Below are 16,667 nucleotides of genomic sequence, written 5' to 3' on the forward strand. Positions count from 1 at the left end.
ATATACACACACACACACACACAATGGGCTTCTTTCAGTTTCTGTCTACCAAACCCATTTGCCCAAGGTGCCACGTAGAGGCACTGAACTCGAAACCATGTAGTTGGGAAGCACACTTCTTAACCACACAACCAGACCTATGCATATACATAAACATACAAATATATTCTTTTACTGGTCCCGTTTATCTGGCTGTAGTCATTCTGGGGTATTAATACTCATACAAATAAACTTCCCAGTTTTACACTTGGGCTAGCTAAGCATTCTTTTATAATATTCATAACAGGCATAGGAGTAGCTGTGTGGTAAGTAGCTTGCTTACGAACCATATGGTTCCGGGTTCAGTCCCACTGCATAGCACCTTGGGCAAGTGTCTTCTACTATAGCCTCGGGCTGACCAAAGCCTTGTGAGTGGATTTGGTAAACAGAAACTGAAAGAAGCCCATCGTATATATATATGTATGTGTGTATATGTTTGTGTGTCTGTGTTTGTCACCCCAACCGATGCTGGTGTGTTTACGTCCCCCTAACTTAGCGGTTCGGTAAAAGAGACCAATAGAATAAGTACTGGGGCCGATTTGCTTGACTAAAAGGCGGTGCTCCAGCATGGCCACAGTCAAATGACTGAAACAAATAAAAGAGTAAAAGAGAAGACCAATCTCACCAAATACCAACTATGGGCTATTCATGAACATTGAACAGTTTAGTCAGATTACATAATTTGATTAGCAAGAACTGACATTTCATAACATTGGAAAACAAAAATGTCATAACAATAACTACCTCACTCCAAAGTGGCTTTAGTCAACCACCAGTGAGTGGCATGTAGAAGACAAAGCTATAAACTAACAATATATTTCCTAGATCATAAAAAGACAGGTCATGACATGAGTTGTCTATTGTACTTGCTGAAATTTAAATGGAAGCACTCCGTCGGTTACGACGACAAGGGTTCCAGTTGATCCGATTCAACGGAACAGCCTGCTCATGAAATTAACGTGTAAGTGGTTGAGCACTCCACAGTCACGTGTACCCTTAACGTAGTTCTCGGGGATATTCAGCGTGACACAGAGAGTGACAAGGCCAGCCCTTTGAAATACAGGTACAACAGAAACAGGAAGAGTGAGAGAAAGTTGTGGTGAAAGAGTACAGCAGGGATCACCACCATCCCCTGCCGGAGCCTCGTGGAGCTTTAGGTGTTTTCGCTCAATAAACACTCACAACACCTGGTCTGGGAATTGAAACTGCGATCCTACGACCGCGAATCCGCTGCCCTAACCACTGGGCCATTGCGCCTCCACTGAAATTTAAATATTACTAACTTGACTCATATTTTTTTTTCTTTGCTGCGTAAATATTTCTAGCCATCTTTTCAATGCTCCTGCTATTAACTATCTTTTGTCTATGGCATTTTTTAGTCTCTGGACTGAGGCCATGCTGTGCACTACCATGAAGAGTTTCAGTTGAATGAATTGACCTCAGTACTTTTTTAAAATTAAACCTGGTACTTATTCCATCAGTTGTCAAGCAGTGCTTGGGGTTACACACACACAGAGAGCTTCTTTCACTTTCCAACTCCAAAATCCACTCACAAGGCTTTGGTCAGCCCAGGGTTATAGTTGAAGACACTAGCCCAAAGTGCTACACAGAAGGACTGAACCCGGAACCATGTGGTTGGGAAGCAAACTTCTTACCACATAGCCATGCCAGCACCTATATATTAACAAAGTTTAATTAAACCCATCGCAATAGTTTATTTTTCCAGTCTTGCTTAATGACACTATGATTAACAGGAATTTCTGTTCAAAATTAGATCATAACAAAAAATGGGCCACTGAATTCCGACATCAAGCATTTTGTCTGACTCTCTCTGTTATCCTCCCCATGTCAACCATATAATCATCACTGTCCTGTTACTCTCTTACTACATTCCTCAGCCTCCCTTAAATCTGCTCTTCAACCCTATCCAATTGTTAGACATTACCTACTTCCCCTTACCCATATCCTCTCACAAACCCCCATCCACTCCTAGCTCCTCTGTTTGCACTCACTTCTGCTCACCTTGTATCTCGAGGTGCCACCTGGACACCTCATCACCACTTTGCAGCTACTAATGATTTCATTTCTCCCTTTTTCCTAAATGTGAGTAGCCCCGTAGCTCCCTTACAAGAAACTACTCTGCTTCACCCCTTTCTCTCATCATCATCATCATTGTTCGACCGTGTTCGAGACAATGGAATTTACCACGCTATGCCAGACTTAACGGTCCATCATAGCATTACGGAGGTCCTGTTACTGGATGCCTGTATCCCTGGAGATTACATCAGGGTAGGAGAGTGTGCGCCCTCTGGTATTGTGAGTAGATGGCTTCCAGAGGAGAAGAGGAGAAATTGCCTCGTTTTCAGCTCTACAACAATGTCCAGCAAACTGGACCCTCCAGAACCTTTATCTGCTATGAAACCTTCTGCTCAGGTCTCATAGGCCTGCAAGCTGCATGGTGGCCTAACTATTACTGGTGTCATGAGAAAAGCACCCAGACACAGAAACCATGTCAAAGCAGACACTGGGGCATGACGCAGTCATTGGACCACTGAATCTTGTCAAACCATCCAACTCATTCCAGTGTGGGACATGGACATTAACCCTTCAGTGTTCAGATTACTCTGTTAAATGTAATGCTTTTTCACTCAAACTGTTTTGAATTAATCCTGCATTACCTTACAGCTTTGGGGTTTCAATGATGTGATTGTTTATCGTTAGAATGTCAATGTAGGTTAGGTGTGAGAGGCTAGATGTGGCCAGTTTGAATGTAAAACGTAGCATATATTTGGGCCAGATATGGCTGGTTTAAACATAAAAAGAATAAATGGTGATGATGATGATGTTGTTCAGCCACAGGTCGGCCCTAACTGAGCAAACATATGGCAAAAAGGCATTCTAACTATGACCATCTTGTCTTCATTTTTTTTGTTTCAGACAGTGGGGGTGTGATTTGCTAGAGAATTAGCTATTTTTAACAGGCTGATCGAATTTGTAGAGACTTTTACTTTAATTTGGCAATAGGTTTATTTTGGCACCATGTCAGCCCTGATAAAGAATAGTCATTATTAAGCCCAACTAATTAGAGAGAGAGTTAGTTTAGATGAGATGCAGTTTGGGTTCGTGCCAGGGAAAAGTACCACTGATGCTATATTCCTGCTATATTCTGAGACCAACTTCTGTCACTTTCCAGGGAGAAAAACTAGAAATAGTTGATAGCTTCCGTTACCTAGATGACCAGGTCAGCAGCGGGGCGGGTGTGCTGAAAGTGTAACTGCTAGAGTAAGAATAGCTTGGGCAAAGTTCAGAGAGCTCGTACCTCTGCTGGTGACAAAAGGCCTCTCGCTCAGAGTAAAAGGCAGACTGTATGACGCGTGTGTACGAACAGCCATGCTACATGGCAGTGAAACATGGGCCGTGACTGCTGAGGATATGCGTAAGCTCGCAAGAAATGAAGCCAGTATGCTCCGATGGATGTGTAATGTCAGTATTCATACTCGACAGAGTGTAAGTACCTTGAGAGAAAAGCTGGACCTAAGAAGCATCAGATGTGGTGTGCAAGAGAGATGTTTGTGCTGGTATGGGCATGTGGCGAGAATGGATGAAGATAGTTGTGTGAAAAAGTGCCACACCCTAGCGGTTGAGGGAACCTGTGGAAGAGGCAGACCCAGGAAAACCTGGGACGAGGTGGTGAAGCACGACCTTCGAACTTTAAGTCTCACCAAGGAAATGACAAGAGACTGAGACCTCTGGAAGTATGCTGTGTGTGAGAAGACCCAGCAGGACAAGTGAGACCATAACCCGTGGCCTTCTACATGGGATGTAGCCAGCCCACTTATGCATACCTTCCCTTCTTGGGACACAAAACTCTACTTGTGAAGACCTGTTGAGGCAAGTGAGAATCAGAATCGAAATCGATCAATGGAAATTGCAGCTGAGTTACCAGTGCCGGTGGCATGTAAGAGAACCATCCGAACGTGGCCCTTGCCAGCGCCGCCCCGACTGGCCTCGCGCCGGTGGCACGTAAAAAGCACCATCCGTTCGTGGCCGTTGCCAGTCCCACCCCGACTGGCCTCGTGCCGGTGGCACGTAAAAAGCACCATCCGTTTGTGCCCATTTGCCAGACTCGTCTGGCACCTGTGCCGGTGGCATGTAAAAAGCACCCACTACACTCATGGAGTGGTTGGCGTTAGGAAGGGCATCCAGCCATAGAAACATTGCCAGATCAGACTGGGCCTGGTGCAGCCTTCTGGCTTCCCAGACCCCAGTTGAACTGTCCAACCCATGCTGGCATGGGAAACGGACGCTAAACGATGATGATGAAACCAAAGGAAGGCGGCAAGCTGGCAGAATCATTAGCACACTGGGCAAAATGCTTAGTGGTATTTCGTCTGCCACTATGCTTTGAGTTCAAATTCTACTGAGGTTGACTTTGCCTTTCATCCTTTTGGGGTCGATGAAATGAGTACCAGATATGCACTGGAGTTGATATAATTGACTAGCCCCCAGCCCCAAAATTTTCAAGGCCTTGTGCCTAGAGTAGAAATAATTATTTACAGACCAAAAGCAGTGGATTGGCAGTCATTAAAGTGTCAGGCAAAATGTTCGTTCCAGCTCCAACACACTGAGTTTAAAACCTCTTGAAGTCAAGTTTACTTTCCATCCTTCTATAGGCAATAAAACAGAAGATCAGTCAAGTACTGAGACTGATTTGACACCCATTCCTTATGAAATTGCTCAACTTGCACCCAAATAAGAAATCATTATGAGCAAAGCAAAGTGGTAGAAACATTAGAATGTCAGACAAATGATTAGTGGTATTTCATCGTTTGTTTAACGTCCGCTTTCCATGCTAGCATGGGTTGTACGATTTGACTGAGGGCTGGCGAACCAGATGGCTGCACCAGGCTCCAATCTTGATCTGGCAGAGTTTCTACAGCTGGATGCCCTTCCTAACATCAACCACTCTAAGAGTGTAGTGGGTGCTTTTATGTGCCACCGGCACGGGGGGCAGTCAGGTGGTACTGGCAACGACCTCACTTGAAACTTTTCGACCTCGCTATATGGTATTTTATGTTCGGAGTTCAAACCTTTCTGGGATTAATAAAATATGTTACCAGTCAAGTACTGGAGTTGATATAATCAATTGTTCCCTTTTCCAACACTCAAGTCTGTGTGTCCATGTAACAAATCATTATTTAGAGAGCTATGACAGTAGGTGTTTGTTAAGGAAAGTGGTTTATGAATATGGGCTGCGTGCAACATATAATGATGTGAAGTGAAGTGTTGTGTTTTTTATAATTTGTTATATAGATTTGGTGTCCAGGCAGGACCAACAGTCCATGATGAATCTAGTGTATTGTTTAACCCTTTAACATTCAAACCGGCCAAAATATTTAACCTGTTTTATATTGAAACTGACCAGAGCTCGCCTCTCACCTCAGCCCTACCATGTCATTCTAAAACTAAAAAATCACATCACTGAAATCTCTAAACTACAAGATAATACATGATTAATTCAAACCATTTTAAATAACCAAACATCACATTTGACAGAATAATCTGAACATTAAAGGGTTAATACTAAGGTTCTTGGTAAGAAAGACAGTTGATTTGGTAGGTGGCACTTCAAGTCTGATGTTTTGGAGCCAAGTTCTTGGTTAGGTGTGGCCAACCTTTTTTGAGAAGTGAACCACATGAAGTATGGCGCATCATCAGGTATACTACACTACTAAGAAAAAAAAAAAAAGGTGTGCTATTCAAAAAGTCTTACAGGCTGTGGTTTGTCGAGGACTGTTCTTTGTAGAGTTGAAATAATGATGTGCTAATGGGACTATCTCTGATGCTTTCTACCATTTACCATTGCCGGTGGCACATAAAAAACACCCACTACACTCTCGGAGTGGTTGGCGTTAGGAAGGGCATCCAGCTGTAGAAACACTGCCAGATCAGACTGGAGTCTGGTGCAGCCTTCTGGCTTCCCAGATCCCCAGTCGAACCGTCCAACCCATGCTAGCATGGAAAACAGACGTTAAACGATGATGATGATGATGATGATGAGCACACCAAGTATCAGTTATGCCCTTTACACTCTTTCTCAGGGACAACTATGATCTTCTTGCCATCATCTCCAGCACCGTCCACTCATTCATAGATGATGCCACTCCTAATGTTCTGCACACAAGCATCAAGCACTTGATGCCCTGTACACAAGCATGCAACATCATCCACATGTAACCTGGACATCTTAAACCATAGTTGCACAACCTTCATGAACAAAAACCTCACAACATGAAGACACAACCATTGTTCACATCAAAGAAACAGTCTTGTACCTCAAACTCTAGCCAAGGCCAATATGCAACTACAACCTTAAAAGTCGCTATAAATGTAAGGCAGGATAACCACATGATCTCCCATGGTGACCTCATATTACAATACAAATAACAGCATCATAAACATTGGCCTTCCTCTTGAGCAGCAATTTATTCTGACCTCATCCTGTTGCCTCTAACAACATATCTAGAAATAGCACTTTCCTACACTCTCTACTCTTCTTCCATACTTGTTGAAATTATTCATTAAAGAATATGCAAACAGATTATTTAAATTAATTATGATAAACATGGTTCTGGGTTCAGTCCCACTGCGTGGCACCTTGGGCAAGTGTCTTCTACTATAGCCTCGGGCTGACCAAAGCCTTGTGAGTGGATTTGGTAGACGGAAACTGAAAGAAGCCCGTCGTATATATCATCATCATATATATATGTATGTGTGTGTGTGTTTGTGTGTCTGTATTTGTCCCCCTAGCATTGCTTGACAACCGATGCTGGTGTGTTTATGTCCCCGTTACTTAGCAGTTCGGCAAAAGAGACCGATAAAATAAGTACTGGGCTTACAAAAGAATAAGTCCCAGGGTCAAGTTGCTCGATTGAAGGCGGTGCTCCAGCATGGCCGCAGTCAAATGACTGAAACAAGTAAAGAGTAAACACACATAATTTCAAATGATATTTAGTGAGCTTTAAAGCATTAAAAGAAATAGTTTTAATACATTACCTTCAATAAACTTCAGCAATCTAACAATTTTTTATAGTCCATAGCACAACTGAAAATAAACAATGTAAATAATCAGATTAATAATAATATTGATGATGATGATGATAATAATAATAATAACTAGCAGCATAGCCCGGCATTGCCCGGGTATGTAAGAGCCCCTAGTAGGCAAAGACTAATCCCAATCTAGTCCTTTCCCTCTAGGGAAAGAAGGCGCATGTGTAAGTTGCAATGTCTTCTCTTCACTCAAATACTTCTGTGTATACGATATTCCTAGCTGTCCCTTTGGGCGAAAACATGAAAACATCATTGCGCCTCCCAACGCGTGAACAGCCCACGTACAGTCCAGAAAATGTGTTGCATATAAAAAGCTTAGATTCTCGACCCCATGTCGAATTTATCGATTTTTTCAGAACTGGGGGAAACTTTTAAAAATTTTCGCTGCGATAGTTTTGAATTATGACATTGGGCTATGTGTGTGTCAAGTTTCATCAGAATCGGTTGAAAGCCGTGGTCAGGGTGAGGGTACAACCTGACAGACACACAGACACACAAACTGCCGTTTATATAGAGAGAGATAATGGACCTAGTGGTGGTGGACAAGGTGCACCACATAATGCTATATAGTAGACGTTGCATGCCCCTTTGACCCACGAATAGTCAAGAAAGAAGAAAAAAGATTGATAGATATAGCCTTCCTATGTACAAAATAGCCTGGCTATGGAAAATGAAGAAGGTGAAGATAGAGCCAATTATTGTTGGGTCCTTGGGAACAGTATCAGAAGGCATCAAGAGGAATATAAAGGAAATTGGAATAGAGTGCCTAGTAGAACTGTTACAAAAGGTTCTTCCCCCTTGGCATGGCCAGAATAATCAGGAAAGTATTAGCTCAAAAGAATGAATGGCATGGTACCGTAGGTTGCAGGTAGTAAGCCTGCTACACATACAAGACTCCAGGAGCTCCAACAAAATCTGTGATAAAGAGATAATGGTATAAAAGATGGACTACAGCAAATATTCTGCTCAACATCAGATTTGCTTGACCATAAATAGTCGAACATGTCCCTCCTTAGTGGCTGATGATATGTGCATCTCTAATCATGAGCAGAAGTAGTGGGGGAGCATCATAGTCATGTATTGAGAGGAATTATTTGGGGTTTGAATAATTCACCTCTAGAAACATGGGTGTTTTGTTCATCATTTTGAGCAGGATGGGCTACTCAACCTGAAGAAAATTCTAACTGGGCCCCATCTGCAAGGTCATGCACTGTTTATCTTGACAAGAGATCACCATGCCATGCACATATGGTTGTGATGCATGTGCTTGGTGTACCCTTATCAGACAGGTAGCCATGATGTTTATATTGAGCTTTGTATATTTGCACCCCAGTGTCACTTTGATGGTATGCGCTGCTCTCTCACTCGATAATAATAATCCTTTCTGCTATAGGCACAGGGTCTGAAACTTGTGAGGAGGGGACTGGTCAATTACATCGACCCCAGTGTGTAACTGGTACTTAATTTATCAACCCTGAAAGGATGAAAGGCAAAGTCGACCTTGGCGGAATTTGAACTCAGAATGTGAAGACGGATAAAATACCGTTAAGCACCTTGCCTAGCATTCTAATGATTCTGTCAGCTTGCTGCCTTACTCTTTTACTTGTTTCAGTCATTTGACTGCGGCCATGCTGGAGCACCGCCTTTTAGTTGAGCAAATCGACCCCAGGACTTATAATAGAGTACCCAGTAGAGCTGTTACAAAAAGTTTGCCTCTTCAGCATGAGCATAATCATCAGATAGTTGGAAAAAAACCCCCAAAAAACAGATAGCATGGTACTGTAGGCTGCAGGTAGCAAACCCACTACATATGCAAGACTCCTGAAGTTCCAATAAAACTGGAGTTCATCGACCCTGGAAGGGTGAAAGGCAAAGTCAACCTCAATGGAATTTGAACTCAGAACATAATAATAATCAGATATTAAAAATATTTGAAGAAAAAAAAAACTAAGCCATCATCATCATCATAAATTTAAATCGGCCAAAGATGGAAGCCTTAATATGGTCGCTTGACTTGTTGGAAAAGCAGCCAAATCTCCAGTAAATCATATCCTACCACTTTAAGAAAGGACTTTGGATAACGTAATCCTGAGTACACAAAACAGAATGGTCATGGTTGAATTGTCTTTGATCATAGCTCTATTTGATTTTGGTTAAAATGGGTCTAGACAAAGTTTTTTTTTCATGTTTACATGGCTTACAAAAATGTCTAAGCTATGTCAATATACCAACACTGCCATCATAACCAAGCTAGAGATATGTTCCACTTAGTCTAAGCTTTGCCCACTGCATCTTTCATTACCATTCTGTGGCATGGTTTACAGACACATTATCCATTCATATTATAATGTTTTGGGCCAAGAAGGGAGTCTCCACATAATTGCTCTATCTGCTAAAAATAACAACCAAATATTCATCAAGTTACACCATGTAATCCAATAAATAAATAAATAAATAGAAAGACTGGGTGCTTCAGATAATGTAATCTCAGATACACTATGTCTGAAAATAAGAATACTTATGATTATGTCTGAAGTTTGAACACTGTGTTTTCCAGCATACAAATCAACATAGTATATAATGTAATCAAATATTTAGCTTCATTATGTTACAGTGTTACATGTAGTTTCAACAATTAATTGTAGTCCCATTTGGTCCCCCACTTACAGTTAGACAGACTGGTTGTTGAAAGTTTTGACCACTGATACATGATAATACTCACAACAGGATATAAAAGCAACTGTCTTGGTTCGTATCCACTCATCACTTGAAAACATCATCATCATCATTTAGCGTCCGTTTTCCATGCTAGCATGGGTTGGACGGTTCAACTGGGGTCTGTGAAGCCGGAAGGCTGCATCAGGCCCAGTCTGATCTGGCAGTGTTTCTACGGCTGGATGCCCTTCCTAACGTCAACCACTCTGTGAGTGTAGTGGGTGCTTTTTACGTGCCACCTGCACAGGTGCCAGACGGAGCTGGAAAACGGCTACGAACGGATGGTGCTTTTACGTGCCACCGGCACGGGGGCCAGGCGGGGCTGGCAACGGACACGAACGGATGGTGCTTTTACGTGCCACTGGCACGGGGGCCCACGTAATAAATACAAACTTATACCACTATCATCATCTTATAATGCCCATGTTCCATGCTGGCATGGGTTGGACAGTTTGATAGAAACCAAGGGGTCCAAGGGCTGGATTGTGCTCCAGTGTCTGCTTTGACATAGTTTCAATGGTTGGATGCCCTTCTATTTTACAGTGTGTACTGGATGCATTTTTCATAAGGTTGTCATGCAGCTTGCAAGACCATGAGCCTCAAGTGGAGTGGCTTTATGCTAGGTATCGAAGGGTGAAAGTATGAGGAGAGACCAGAGTTGCTGTTGATGTAACTACATGACTAGTCATATTTTAGACTAGAGGGTGGGAGTGATTGGATGGTACTGGAAAGAGATAAAAATAGTGGCAATGAGATAAAGATCAACTCAAAACTTATAGGTGCAGCCATGGCTATGTGGTTAAAAAGTTCACTTTTCTACTATAATATGAAGCAGCCCAATGCTTTACTCTTTACTCTTTTACTTGCTTCAGTCATTTGACTGTGGCCATGCTGGAGCACCGCCTTTAGTCGAGCAAATCGACCCCGGGACTTATTCTTTGTAAGCCCAGTACTTATTTTATCGTTCTCTTTTGCCGAACCGCTAAGTGACGGGGACGTAAACACACCAGCATCGGTTGTCAAGCGATGGTGGGGGAGACAAACACAGACACACAAACACACACACACATATACATATATACGACAGGCTTCTTTCAGTTTCCATCTACCAAATCCACTCACAAGGCATTGGTCGGCCTGGGGCTATAGCAGAAGACACTTGCCCAAGATGCCACGCAGTGGGACTGAACCCGGAACCATGTGGTTGGTTAGCAAGCTACTTACCACACAGCCACTCCTGTGCTTTGTGAGTGAATTTGGTAGATGGAAACTGTAAAGGACCATAGAGATATGTTTGTGTGTGTCAGAGTGCATTTGTGTGAGTGTGTGTGTGTGTGTGTGCTTGTGCATGTATGTCTGTGTAAGTGTTTTACATTCTGTGCTTCAGACAAAAATCACTGGGTTAGGTATGGTGACACTTGGGACATTTCCATTTCAACAAATCATCTGCTAGCTCTGCACATCTAAAAATAGGCATAAACTCCTTTATTTGAAAGATGGCTAAGGGTTAATAATGGGAAGGGTATGTGGCTGTAAAACAATGCCTCAGTAACATGTAACCACCTAACCCATGCTAACATGGAAGACTAGATGTGAAACTAACAAATAAAATAACAATGGTTTCACATTTTGCTACAAGGGCAGCAATTTTGGTGGGAGGGGATGAGTCAATTACATTGACACCAGTGTTCAACTGGTACTTATTTTATCAACCCTGAAAAGATGAAAGGCAAAGTCAATCTTGGTGGAATTTGGACTCAGAATATTAAAGACGGGTGAAATGCTGATAAGCATTTGCCAGGCATGCTAACTATTCTGCTAATTTGCTGCCAAATAATAATAATAATAATATCCTTTTTTATATCGACAGGAATAAGATGATCCAAATGTGTTCGTTTCTTTAATTTCTTTCTATGTATTGCTATCCAAATTTTCACAGGGAAAATAAAATACTCCTAAATAAACTTAGCTATGGAAGAGATGTTGCTGGTAAATGCAAATTTATTTGTCGTTGCTGGCGCCGGTGCCCCCTAGCTGGTTCCTGTACCGATGGCACATAAAAAGCACTATCTGAACATGGTCAATGCCAGGTCCACCCGACTGGCTCCTACACTGGTGGCATGTAAAAAGCACTATCTGAACATGTTCATTGCCAGGCCCACCTTACCAGCTCTGGTGCTGGTGCATGTAAAAAGCACCAACCGATTGTGACCGATGCCAGTACCCCTGACTGGCTCCTGTGCCAGTGGCACGTAAAAAGCACCATCCAAACATGATTGTTGCCAGGCCCACCTTACTGGCTCATGTGCCGGTAGCACGTAAAAAGCACCCACTACACTCTCGGAGTGGTTGGCATTAGGAAGGGTATCCAGCTGTAGAAACTCTGCCAGACCAGATTGGGGCCTGGTGCAGCTGCTGGCTCTCCAGTCCTCAGTCAAACCATTCAACCCATGCCAGCTTGGAAAACGGACATTAATCGATGATGATGATGATAAGAATGGGATGGGTTTTTAATTGTATAATTCTGTCAATATTCATCAATTCTATTCTTGAAATGATGAATTTTTTAATTTGATCCAGTCGCATAATATTTTGTGCATATCATATTCTTATACATTGAAGTTATATCTTTTTCATTTAAGTATAACTTGCATGATGATGTGGCCTACTGGTCAAGCTATAATTATCAAAAGCACAGGGTTTCTTATTTATTTCATACTTTTGTTATTGTCATCTATGCACAAGCAAGCATGATATTGAAATAGCAAATGACTGAAATATGGACACTGTGTTGTCCAGTATACAAATCAATGAAGTATATAACGTAATCATTCAAATATTGTTACTATCTTTTCAAATCCTACTGCATTTCATTTGGAATTTTTGGCCTCCCAAAATCAACTTGATATAAAAGTTGGCCTACCTTTTTTTTAGGCTGTAAATTTTGGTCTGAAAAATTGTGATTTGCATGTTGGAAAATATGGTATCAGTAAATATCAACAAACCATTCACTGATTGTTTAGCCCCAATTCTCCCAGTACTGGTCAAATTGATCTGAGAAGTAAACCCTTGTAAATCTGAGCTGGTCGTTATGTTGAATGGAAGCACTCCATCGGTTACGACGACGAGGGTTCCAGTTGATCCGAATCAACGGAACAGCCTGCTCGTGAAATTAACGTGTAAGTGGCTGAGCACTCCACAGACACGTGTACCCTTAACGTAGTTCTCGGGGATATTCAGCGTGACACAGAGAGTGACAAGGCCGGCCCTTTGAAAAAATACAGGTACAACAGAAACAGGAAGTAAGAGTGAGAGAAAGTTGTGGTGAAAGAGTACAGCAGGGATCACCACCATCCCCTGCCGGAGCCTTGTGGAGCTTTAGGTGTTTTCGCTCAATAAACACTCACAACGCCCGGTCTGGGAATCGAAACCGCGATCCTATGACCGCGAGTCCGCTGCCCTAACCACTGGGCCATTGTGCCTTCACATTATGTTGAATACAATGGGCAGGGATGAAATCAATGTTCTGATGTGTTGTCCCTCCAATATCCAGGCAACATCGGGTGAGGACCTTTAAATTGTTAGGTCTCCTATTTCATTTAGTGGTAGAAATGACATGAATGACTAAGCAACTGAAATACCTGGCAGAACGTCCAGTTGACATGCTTTGCAATGACTAAATTAATCTACCCCTTTGTACAACTGCAGTGTACCAGATTTGTCTCTGGATCCAGTCAAACTGTCATCCATTAATACTGTTCTATTCATTAATACTGTTCTATGCCCAGTGGTTAGGGCAGCGGACTCGCGGTTTCGATTCCCAGACCGGGCGTTGTGAGTGTTTATTGAGCGAAAACACCTAAAGCTCCACGAGGCTCCAGCAGGGGATGGTGGTGATCCCTACTGTACTCTTTCACCACAACTTTCTCTCACTCTTACTTCCTGTTTCTGTTGTACCTGTATTTCAAAGGGCCGGCCTTGTCACTCTCTGTGTCACGCTGAATATCCCCGAGAACTACGTTAAGGGTACACGTGTCTGTGGAGTGCTCAGCCACTTACACGTTAATTTCACGAGCAGGCTGTTCCGTTGATTCGGATCAACCGGAACCCTCGTCGTCATAACCGACGGAGTGCTTCCATCCATCTATTCACCCATACTTTCAAAGGTCACACACCCCACTAATCTCCTTCTCACCATCATGTCTCTTACCTTTTTCATGCACAACACCTGTCTCTGTATACAGAGTTGATTATCTCACTACTATGGATAAAGAGGACACAAACAGACATATCTAATGTTAGTTTCATTGACAGTTTTCAGGTACAGGTTAACCAACTGAAAAAAAACTGGAAGACATGGAAATCAGATTATCTGACCTTGCACTATCAGCATGTAGTTTATCACTGCACACTTCATTGACATTGGTTGACAGGGTACCACAAGAGCATCTTCATCCATAGACTTAAATGCTGCCTTGTTTCAGAGGAATGGGATGAAGTGGAAAAGGTTGAACTTAGGATCCTGAATCTCATGGAGGTGATTACAAAGGACCAGGATGACTAGCAATATATGGTTCTCAAGAAGACATGCCCATCTAGGTGAAACTGAGCTCTGGTAGAGCTGTGTGCATGTGTGTGTACATATATATATATATATTATATATATATATTATTTCTACTATAGGCACAAGGCCTGGATTTTGTGGGGAGGGGAGACAGCCGATCATATCAACCACAGTATTCAACTGGTACTTAATTTATCGACCCCGAAAGGATGAAAGGCAAAGTTGTCCTCGGCAGAATTTGAACTCAGAACGTGGCGGCAGGTGAAATACCACAAAGCATTATATACACATATATATATATATGTATATACACACACACACACACACACATATATATATATATATATGCATGCACATCTGAGCCCTTCACCAATTTCCTTCCTCTTCAAGACATCCCCATTATCCATTACATCCTTTAACAGCACCTCTTACTTCTTTCACTACCCAGCACCAATTCCCTTGTTATCCACCCTTCATCCATTAATACTGTTCTCTCCACCCATACTTTCATTGGTCACACACCCAACTGATCTACCTTCTCACCACCATGTCTCTTGCCTTTTTTTAATGCACAACACCTGCCTCTCTCTTCCCAACCAATTCCTGTATATTTTTATTAATACCAGTCTCCGTGCATAAAGCCGTTCCTCAGGGCTCGTAATCTTGCAAACTGCATGGCAGTCTTACTAATGAAGGTTGCACATGAAAAACACCCAGTATACATTGCAGAGTGGTTGGCATTAGGAAAGGCATCCACTCAAAGAAACCATGCCAAAGTAGACACAAGAACATGATTCAGTCCTTGGGGCCACTGGATCCAGTCAAACCGTCATCCATTAATGGAAGCACTCCGTCGGTTACGATCAACGGAACAGCCTGCTCGTCAAATTAACGTGTAAGTGGCTGAGCACTCCACAGACACGTGTACCTTTAACGTAGTTCTCGGGGATATTCAGCGTGACACAGGGAGTGACAAGGCCGGCCCCTTGAAATACAGGTACAACAGAAACAGGAAGTAAGAGTGAGAGAAAGTTGTGGTGAAAGAGTACAGCAGGGATCACCACCATCCCCTGCCGGAGCCTCGTGGAGCTTTTAGGTGTTTTCGCTCAATAAACACTCACAACGCCCGGTCTGGGAATCGAAACCGCGATCCTACGACCGCGAGTCCGCTGCCCCTAACCACTGGGCCATTGCGCCTCCACCATCCATCCATTAATACTGTTCTATTCATCATACTTTCATTGGTCACACACCCCACTAATATCCTTCTCACCACCATGTCTCTTGCCTTTTTTTAATGCACAACACCTGTCTCTGTCTTCCCAACCAATTCCTGTATATTTTTATTAATACCAGTCTCCTTGCATAAAGTCGTTCCTCAGGGCTCATAGTCTTGCAAACTGCATGGCAGTCTTACTAATAAAGGTTGCATACGAAAAGCAACTAGTATACTCTGTAGAGTGGTTGGTATTAGGAAGGGCATCCAGCCTAAGAAACCATGCCAAAGTGGTCATAAGAACACAATTCAGTCCTTGGGGCCACTGGATCCAGTCAAATCGTTCAACTAGTGTGGAACACGGACGTTAAATGATTATGATTTTTGTTTTAAACCATACCAATGCAGGAGAGAGAGAGAGAGAGAGAGAGAGAGAGAAAGAGAGAGAGAAGCAAGGAAACTGACATACGGAGCATTTGCACAAAATCAACACGGTCGTGCACAGTTGGCTTGCTTCACGCGATCCACGGAACAATGTCTGACTCAACTGCCTTCAACTGTCCTAGGAATTCCCAGACTAGTGCTAAGCTAGACAATGGTGCTACCTTTCGACTTGGATCCCACCAGACTGGACCGCCGTGATGGTAAACAATCCGGATGGATGACCTGCTTTCGTACTCCACAGTCGCTGACAACCACAAGTGCGAGGCTGCATTCTAGTCGTCGAGTACCGCAGCGAGGGCCGAGAAAAGCAAGCGATGCATGCAGTATGGCTACGAGACATATATCTTCGAACAGGGTAGGAGCTGGAGACTAGCTTCGCTGGTAAATCGCCGAAGATTTTTATTAACGTCATCGGGCAAAGGTAGTTTAAGCGACGGGTAGAGAGGTTTTATGAATTAGATAGAGTATTAGGAATTGACTTGGCAGGTGTCCGTGATGATATTTTGTCTACCAGTGTGTGTTGCTCGATAGAGGAAAAGAATAACGACAAATTCTAATTTTGTTTTTCGAAAAAA

At 42.7% G+C, this 16,667-nt stretch overlaps 1 protein-coding gene across 2 annotated transcripts in view; it reads right to left on the reverse strand.

The window, feature by feature from the left end:
• Window positions 1-16,667, reverse strand: part of LOC115210851 — a 74,224-nt gene that overhangs the window by 21,977 nt on the left and 35,580 nt on the right. For both annotated transcript variants that reach the window (XM_036501868.1, XM_029779607.2), the window contains exon 2: window positions 7,096-7,144. The gene's annotated coding sequence lies outside the window, so the exon portion shown is untranslated. The remainder of the gene's footprint in view (window positions 1-7,095; window positions 7,145-16,667) is intronic.

Source organism: Octopus sinensis, linkage group LG4 (genome assembly GCF_006345805.1).
Source record: "Octopus sinensis linkage group LG4, ASM634580v1, whole genome shotgun sequence".
Lineage (NCBI taxonomy): Eukaryota > Metazoa > Mollusca > Cephalopoda > Octopoda > Octopodidae > Octopus > Octopus sinensis.